Raw genomic sequence first — 9,379 nt, forward strand, 5'->3', positions numbered from 1 at the left:
TTCCTCACAAACGATCTGAAGGACAGTGGACATTCACTACCAAATATATTCTGAGGGTATAGATACTTGCTAAGTTGTCAGAATCATGATGAGCTCTTTAAAAACACAGATAAACTCCTCTAAAGATTCTAAACCACATGTTTTTGTTCCTTGTTTTGCAGTGGTATAAAACAGCACAGTGCTTCAAGATATAAAATTTTTAAATTACAAAATATGAGCACTTTAGTATAATGCACACGATTATGCTACTTACTATCTCAGAATCTGTTATCAGGTGCTGTTCTTGACTGCAGGCTTAGACTTGCTGGCACTGTAAAACTTTGCTTTGTTTAATACACACTGTTTCTTCAGCCATTTTATATTCTTGCCATAACTGTTTTTTTTAAGATAAACGTTTTGAATTTTAAAAAGATGCCAAAATACACAAATGTACTCTAGAGAATATTGATGGTTCAAGATAACACTGCTTTTGATTTCTCAACCCCTTGATTACCACCTACACACACTTTTTTGTTATACTTTATTAATCTTGTGATCTAAAAACCCCATTCCAATCCTGCAAAGTAAAAGAGAAAGAAGTGAAAATAAAAGTTTTTATGTATTTTGGTCAATTTTAGTGTCATTACTTGTATTTTATTATTATTTTGGAATAAAATACCTTTGAGATCCTTAGGTTTTACTCCTCACTGAAAATTTCAAAACATCTGGTCATTTCTCTTGTGTAAGGCAAAGCATAGTAATGGGGGGGGGATAAGAGCATCACTATTGTGATAATGAATTTGTAAATATGCATCTCATGCAGTGCTTGTGGGGAAGAGTAAGGGGCTGTGGTGCTTTAGAGAAAGAATTATTCTATTTGTTTCTCCAGGTTCATTCTCTGCTTTGCCCTACTCTGTCCTTTGTCTCGGAGGCTGATGTCTGCACGCACACCTCCAGACTTTCTTGCATGTGGCTTTTTGTGCATTTTGGCCCATGGAACACTTGTTAGAGATCAGAGAATTTTTCTTTTCTTTTCTTTTTTCTTAAGGTTTTATTTGCTTATTTGAAAGAGAGAGCAGGAGCAGAGAGAGAGCAGAGAGAGAGATCAAGAGCTGGAGGTGGTGGACAGAAGGAGAAGCAGACTCCCCATTTGGCAGGGAGCCTGATGTGGGGCTTGATCCCAGGACCCTGGGATCAGGACCTGAGTTGAAGGCAGATGCTTAACCAATTGAGCCACCCAGGCACCCCAAGAAGGTTTTATTTCTTAACTGTGGCTGCAAAATTTGTCATCTGCCTACTCTCAATTATAGCCTCCTCCAGATTCTTACAATAGCTTATACTAATTCCAGTGTTCTTAAATCCTAGGTATTTACCATCGGTTATTGTTTCCCTTAACTCTGTTCACATCTCTGGAAATAGTCTTTTCTTTAAAATTTTTCTTTTTAAATTTACTTCTTAAAATGTGCTGTGTCAAGCTGAAATCCTGAAAGACACAGTAACTGGTGCCAGAAGTGATCTTAGGAAAGATACCCTCAAACTGACATTCTGGTAATGGGTTATTAACATATATATTGAGTGCACATACACCCTTCTTATCATGTATACCCTCCCAGTCATCATGTACAACCTCCTAATAATAGGGAAAAAGGAGTCACTGGTAATCTACACTATTCAGAAGCATCACAATTGCTCAGGGGTGGCAAGTGCCAGAAGACAGGTTGAGGTAGAGACTCAGAGTATCATGTGACTTGTGGAACTTGCCAGTTACAGTCATGTGTAGTAGGCTGACTGATTCTAGTGCTCTACATATAATTTTTCAAAAATATACAAATAATAATCAAAAGATTTGAATTATTAACATGGACAGATGGGGAATTGATAATCCTCCATTGCAACTTTAGAGAAATATGCTGGAGTGGTTGGGTGGCTCAGTCGATTAAGCATCTGCCTTTGACTCGGGTCATGATCTAGGGTCCTGAGATTGAGTCCTGCATTAGACTTCCTGCTCAGTGGGGATCCCATTTCTCCCTTCTCCTCTGCTCCTTCCCCTTCCTTATACTCTCTCTCAAGTAAATACATAAAGTCTTCAAAAAATATTGAATAAAGAAACACGTTCCCTTCTTAAATATCATCCTTTGCCTGTTCAAGAGCTTTATAATTGGAGCATTAACAGGCCTCTTATGATAGGTTATATAATCTTAGGAATGAGCAGGGCTCTTCTTAATAGAGGGAAAAGAGACTGAAAATTCTGAACCTTACAGTCCCCCAGAAGCCTCCTTGACAGCTGCTGCAGTATCTTCCATCCACACTACTTTTCTGGTATGAGAATTACCAAAGCCTTCACTTGGGACAGGTGCCACAAAACGGGATACTCTCCAGACATACTATCACCATTTTCTCTTTCTCTCCATGTTCATGGTAAAAGTTAGATTCAAATGCTGTTCATATAGAGAAATAAAAGGCTTGTTCTGAGGGGAAACAGCTTTTATATGAAAGGAATTGCTGTATTTTGCCAATCTATCACATACGGTTTATAGAGAATATGTATGGACAGATACTAAGAGTGTTACACAAGGAAGAATGTTAAACCATGGGGATTGGATCAAGTGGAATTTATGGACTTGTGTCCTTTCTCTCAGCATATGAGCTTTAATATATAGCCTGGGAACTTGGGAATGGAATTATGATGGTTAATTAAAACCTGTCCCCAATTGTGGCCTACAGTTAATGAAGTAAAATTATCCAAATTGCTTAGCATACTTCAAGAAAGTATACAAAAGCTCAGTGAGGTGAGCTGCTTTGTAGGGAACAGTGGATAACTCTATTATTTGCAAACTCTTCAAATACCACTTACTATAGTACTTGGAGAAATACAGAGGATGCTCTATTCGTTTTTGTTTTTTTTTTAAGATTTTTGTTTTTTAACTTGACAGACAGATCACAAGTAGGCAGAGAGACAGGCAGAGAGAGAGAGGAGAGCAGGCTCCCTGCTGAGGAGAGAGCTCGATGCGGGGCTTGATCCAGGACGCTGAGATCATGACCTGAGCTGAAGGCAGAGGTTTAACCCACTGAGCCACCCAGGCACCCCGAGGATGCTCTATTCTTAAGATATGAACAATCAGTGAGAGGGTAACCATTAGAAGAAGCACAAGGGGTGTTTGGTTCTTGATCCAGTTAGTTACACTGGTATGTTCATCCACTGATAATTCAACAAAATGTTCACTTACGATTTGTGCATTTACCTATTTACATAAATGAAATACAAAAATGTTTAGAATGAATATTTTAAAAATATATTAGTGAGGGGAATATATATATTCTTCTTTTTCTTTTTTATTAATATATAATGTATTATTTGCTTAAGGGGTACAGGTCTGTGAATCACCAGTCTTACACAATTCACAGCACTCACCATAGCACATACCCTCCCCAATGTCCATCACCCAGCCACCCAACCCCCCCAACCCCCCAGTGACCCTCAGTTTCTTTCCTGAGATTAAGAGTCTCTTAAGGTCTGTTTCCCTCCCCAGTCCCATCTTCTTTGATTTTTTCCCTCCCTACCCCCCACAGCCCCCCACCCTGTCTCTCAAATTTGTCACATCAGAGTATATACATTCTGGGGAAAAAATGACTTAATGATTTTCCATAAGCCTATGGTAATGGTTGTAGAAGCCTCAATGGAATGAATTTCCTGGTGCAGTGGGGATAATGAGATCGTAACAGAAATGAATCTAACACAATTAGCATGATATGCCGAAGCAAGACAGAAGTAACCAGATGACTCCGGAATGCTGTGATCCATGGCTAAATGATGACAAGGTCCCTATGAAGTAAATGGCTAAGCAGCCTTCAACATGGCTGTTCTATCTATGTATCTGGACAATGTCTAAGTCTGCTGGCAGAAACTCAACTTGAGTTAATCTAATGTAGATTCTCAAACAAAGATAATAAGAATACACTATGACTAGTCCTCACAACTCACCCCAGAGGGAAAGGAAATACCTGAATCTTCCAAGGGTTATTTGATACTATCAATGAAGTCCGCAAGTTTCTAAGGACACAAATCATCATTGAGGTCAGAGTTGGTGATTGTAGGGATCATGTTACATAGTCTTGGCCTGAGCCCTATCATAGTCATTGCAGTCTGTGTACAAATTTAATGGTCATTTCCCTAGGTCCAGAATATACAGTGAAAATGTATGGAGTTACTAGCATAATCCATACTTGGGTTCTGTGATGAGGAGTGAGGTGTATTATTATAGCCAAGGCTTATTGGAAACTCATGGAACAGTTTCAGTCTAACAGCTTAAATCAATAGTGAACCAAATATTATTGTCTCCATCGAGGATTTTAAATATACAGGGTTGTTAATGCCTACGAAATCCTATTTAACTCGTATGGTTGGTCTTATTCTTCAATACTAAACTAGCTTAGTATTCAGGAATAACTGGGATTATCATGTGCTCTCTTAGGTAGTATAGTTAATTAAAGTGTTTGATCTTTAGTGTTTTAAATGGAGCAAATAACCCAACACAGAGGATTCAACTATTATTCTAGCAATTACTTTTTCTTCCATTTCCAACCAAAAGACAATCAAAAGCATTTTCTCTTCATGTAAGAAGTGCAGCATTAAACTGACACTAACCTACATCAAGATTATATTAACTCTCTTGTTCTGGTAAAGTATATAGTTCATGAAATTTTGACTTTCTCTTCCTCAAAAAATGTACCCTACTTGATTATACTGAAGACGTTCTATGATAAATTATTTGTTTAAAGATATTATGCTAATGGTGAGTAAAAAATAGTAAGCACTTTACATTCCTTTATGAGAAACACATCTATGACCTTCCAAGGTCAGGAATACAGAGTTCATTGGCATATGTCTTTTAAAATCAGACAAACTGATGCATTGTGCTCTATACACCAAAAAAGTAGATACGAATCTTGGTAAATGTCTTGGATTTTGGTAGCAGCACATGTCACATTTGGAGTAAATGCTCAAACCTATCCAGCAGCCTGTAATGCTGTCAAATATCAGTGTGGAATGGAGTTAAGAGAAGACTGTGCAGCAGACATGAATGCCAGTAACCCGCCCAGTTACTTTCATAGCCATGGACTCAAAGATACCCATAGTCTCTTTGACATTTAGGGATGTGTTATAGCATCTCAGACTATCTCAAAGAGTTGAAACACAATTTAGATACCTAGCATTCTTGAGTAATGTAAGGCATTCCTTTACTAACAGCTATTCTCCCTTTGGAAAGCAGATCATGGAACCTTTTATAGGACAGATGCTCACCATGGGATCCTAAGTGTCTGTGCAAACTTTACACCTCTCAGGAAGAAGTTGTTATCAGATCCAGTGAATAATGAAGATGAACATGTGTAGAACATTGTATTATTAAATGGATATGGTGTACAAGACTGGGCCTAAGCAGGCCCAGAAGGTATACTGGACTTGTGATCACATGGCACAACTAGATGAGCCCAGAGTACTTGCTCTTACTTCTTGTAAGAGGCACGTATGAAGCCACGTATGAATTTTTCTATAGCTAACTTACAAAACCGGAAAAAGTTGAGAGCTGATTTGTATAATGATCTGTGCAATATGCTTGGCATTAACTTGAAGATGCCATTATAATACCATTCAGGGTAACAGGGGTAAAGGGAAATTTTCTCAGTGGATAAAACTTCAGAGAATAGATCTGATAATTGTGTGTGAATATGTATACACACACACACACGCACACACATATCTATCTATATGTGTGTATATACACATAACATATGTGTATACATACATATGTATATGACATATATGTATATATACATAAGTATATAGATATAGATACATGTGTGCATATATACATATATGTGCATGCATATAAATATGTAACATTTTATGGGAAAAGAAGATTGCTTAAGGTACAAATTTACAGTGATTAATAGGCTATGGCTAATAGGTTGTTTGAATTATAAGAGACCCAAAAAGAAAAACAATGAAAAATTGATGATTGAAAAGGACAGAAAAAATATACAAACTGTCTTTCTAAATACACTATATATTTGTGGACTCTGAAAATTTATGGACATATTCATATTTTGTGTAAAAGTACATTACAAAGCATCCACAGAAAGTGAGGCTTTCAGTAATCAAGTGATCAAGAAATGTCATCCTGTAGGCATCATTCAGCATCATTCTCAGAGCAGCTGGTCCTTGATCTATAAGCCATGGACAAAGTGTCTATGAATGTCAGCGTTATAGGCAATGCACGGTTTCAGTGAAATATCTGATCCACCTACCACTACTTCCATGTTCCAGATGCTAACAACAAAGTCTACTATTGAGATTTTGATTGGAGCGGTATGAGTACCAACTAGAAATATGGTGATAGCTTTATTACATTAAACCTCTCCCTTTATGGAGAAAGCAATTTGTCCTTCTAAGGATGTATACCAATTCCTATAATTACTGCCTAAACTCTTTTTCCAATGCGACCATATCTGGATACAAATCTTGTCTTATTCATGACCATCTGATCCTATATAAGATTTTCCTCTAATTAGGAATGCTTTTTATGGTAAGAGGCGTAGTAATGGGCTAACTATCCATGGGATTCACTAGTATTACCATGTACCATATTGCTCAGAAATAATGGGTTTGTTAGAACATCGAGATGATCTGATGAAGACTCAGTTACAGGTCATTTGGGAGGCAACATCCTAAGAGGTTGACATACCATTCTTCAGGATGTAATATAGATCTTTCACTAATGACTAATAGTTGAGGATTTTCCCTAGAAGATAGGAAGTAGAGATGAAAGTACATTTACTCATGATTATAGTTAATCATAATAACTTTTTCTTCTTAAATTTCTAATCAAATATTAAGTGGCTTCTTAGGACCTAGAGAAGAGAAGAATGTTTCCTTCTAGCAGCACAGTCGTGATTCCATTAAATTAGAAACTACACATGACCTCTGGCTTTTTGTGTTTCTCATGATGCTTGAACAAACTGGCAAAGAAAGGCAACACTATACTGACTGGGGTGAGTGATCATGCCTACCAAGGAGAAATTGTATTGCTGCCATACAATGGGCCATAAATGATACTGTCTGAAGTCTCATTTTGAAGGAAACTGACATCTTCCTTCAATGCTGATTTGTTAGCTGAGTCACTGGGAGTATTTGTGGCAGACAGTTCTCAGCTATTAACCCCTTCAAAAATTGCTTCATCTGTCCAGATGCACCTTACCTAAAGAAATGATTCTTATTTAGGTGTCTCATATCCAGTGTCTGGCTTATGAATTCATATGTCATAAATGAATCTGGACATAAAACTTTTAGCTTTCACAAAAATTAACTCAAAATATATCATAGACCGAAAGAAGAATGTGAAAAAAATATGTCTCCATCCTTATACTAGTATATAGGTATCTTTTCATTTTTTATTGTGACAAAATATATGTAACATAAAATTTGTCATTTTAACAATTTTTAAGTTTACAATGTAGTGACACAAAGAATAGTCATGTAGTTATACTACCATCACCACTGTCCAACTCCAAAACTTCTTCTCCACCCCAACTGAAACTCTATATCCATTATCCAATAAATCCCCATTCTTCTCTGCCCTCAACCCCTGATAACCATTATCCTATTTTCTGTTTCTGGGAATTTGATTATTCCAGTTATCTCACATAAAAACAATTGTACCATATTTATACTCTTATTCCACTTAGCATAATGTCTCCAAAGGTCATCCATGTATCAGAACTTCATTCCTTGTTTAGGTTGAATAATATTCTTTTATATGTATATACCACATTGTGCTTGTCCATTTATCTATCAATGGTCATTTGAGTTTGTTCTACCTTAAGGCTATTATAAATAATGCTGTTATGGACATCACTGTACAAATATCTGTTCAAGTTCCTGTTTCAACTGTTTTGTATATATACCCAGAGATGGAATTATTGGGTCATATGATAACTCTATGTTTAATTCTTTGAGGAACTGAAACACTGTTTTCCAGAGCAACTGTACCATTTTCATTCCCACCAGCAATACACAAGGATTCCAGTTTTTCCACATTATCTACACAAAACACCAAAAGTTGTTTTCTGTTTTTATTTATTTATTTACTTACTTATTTATTTTTACAATAGTTAAGGTAATGATTGTGGAGTGTTATCTCATTGTGGTTTTGATTTGGAGTTCCCTAAATGATTAATGATGTGAGCATCTTTTCATGTATTCATTGATACATCTTCTGTGGGAAAATGTCTATTCAATTCTTTTGCCCATTTTTAAATTTGGTTGTGTTCTTGTTCAGTTTTAGGAAATTTAAAACAATATATTTAAATAGAAATCCCTTATTATACTTATTATTTGAAAATATTTTCTCCTGTTCTATGGCTTGCCCTTCTGTTTTGTTGAAAATATCATTACATACACAAATTTTTTTTCACATTTTATCATTATTTTTTATTTATTCATTTATAGAGCGAGAGAGATTAGCAGGGGTCGGGGTCAGAAGAAGAGGGAGAAGCAGAGAATCTCCAGCAGACTCCCTGCTGAGCTCAGAGCCTGATTCAGGGCTCCATTCATGTCCCTAAGATTATGACCTAAGTTGCAACCAAGAGGCAGATGCTCAAACACCTGAGTCATCCAGGCAACACCAAAAGGTTTTGTTGCTTTATTTATTTATTTATTTGTTTGTTTGTTTGTTTGTTTGTTTTAATAGATATTGTTTTTAAGTAATCTCTATAACCAACATGGGGCTCAAACTTACAACCTAGAGATGAAGAGTTGCATGCTCTACTGACTGAGCCAACCAGGTGCCCCTACTCAAGGTATTTTAACATCCAAACACAGTATAGAGTCTAGAAAAACCCTCAGGTATTTAGCCATATGATTTTCAAGGGTGTCAAGAGCACTCAATGGGAAAAATAGTCTTTTCAGCAAATGATACTGGGAAAATTAGATACCCACATATAAGGAAAAGATCGGACCTTTCAAACACTGAGAAATTTTAGCTCAAAATAGGTTGAAGACCTAAACCTAAGAGCAAAAATTATAAAACTCTTAGAAGAAAACATAAGGGAAATCTTCATGACATTGGGTATAGCAATTAATTTGGGGTATGACACCAAAGGCACAGGCAGTAGAAGAAAAATTGACAAACTGGACTCATTTTTATTTATTTTTTTTATTTTTTTATTTTATTTATTTATTTTTAATTTTTTATTTGTTATAAACATATATTTTTATCCCCAGGGGTACAGGTCTGTGAATCACCAGGTTTACACACTTCACAGCACTCACCAAATCACATACCCTCCCCAATGTCCATAATCCCACCCCCTTCTCCCAAACCTCCTCCCCCCGGCAACCCTC

The sequence above is a fragment of the Mustela nigripes genome, chromosome 1 (genome assembly GCF_022355385.1).
Source record: "Mustela nigripes isolate SB6536 chromosome 1, MUSNIG.SB6536, whole genome shotgun sequence".
In the NCBI taxonomy this organism is placed as follows: Eukaryota; Metazoa; Chordata; class Mammalia; order Carnivora; family Mustelidae; genus Mustela; species Mustela nigripes.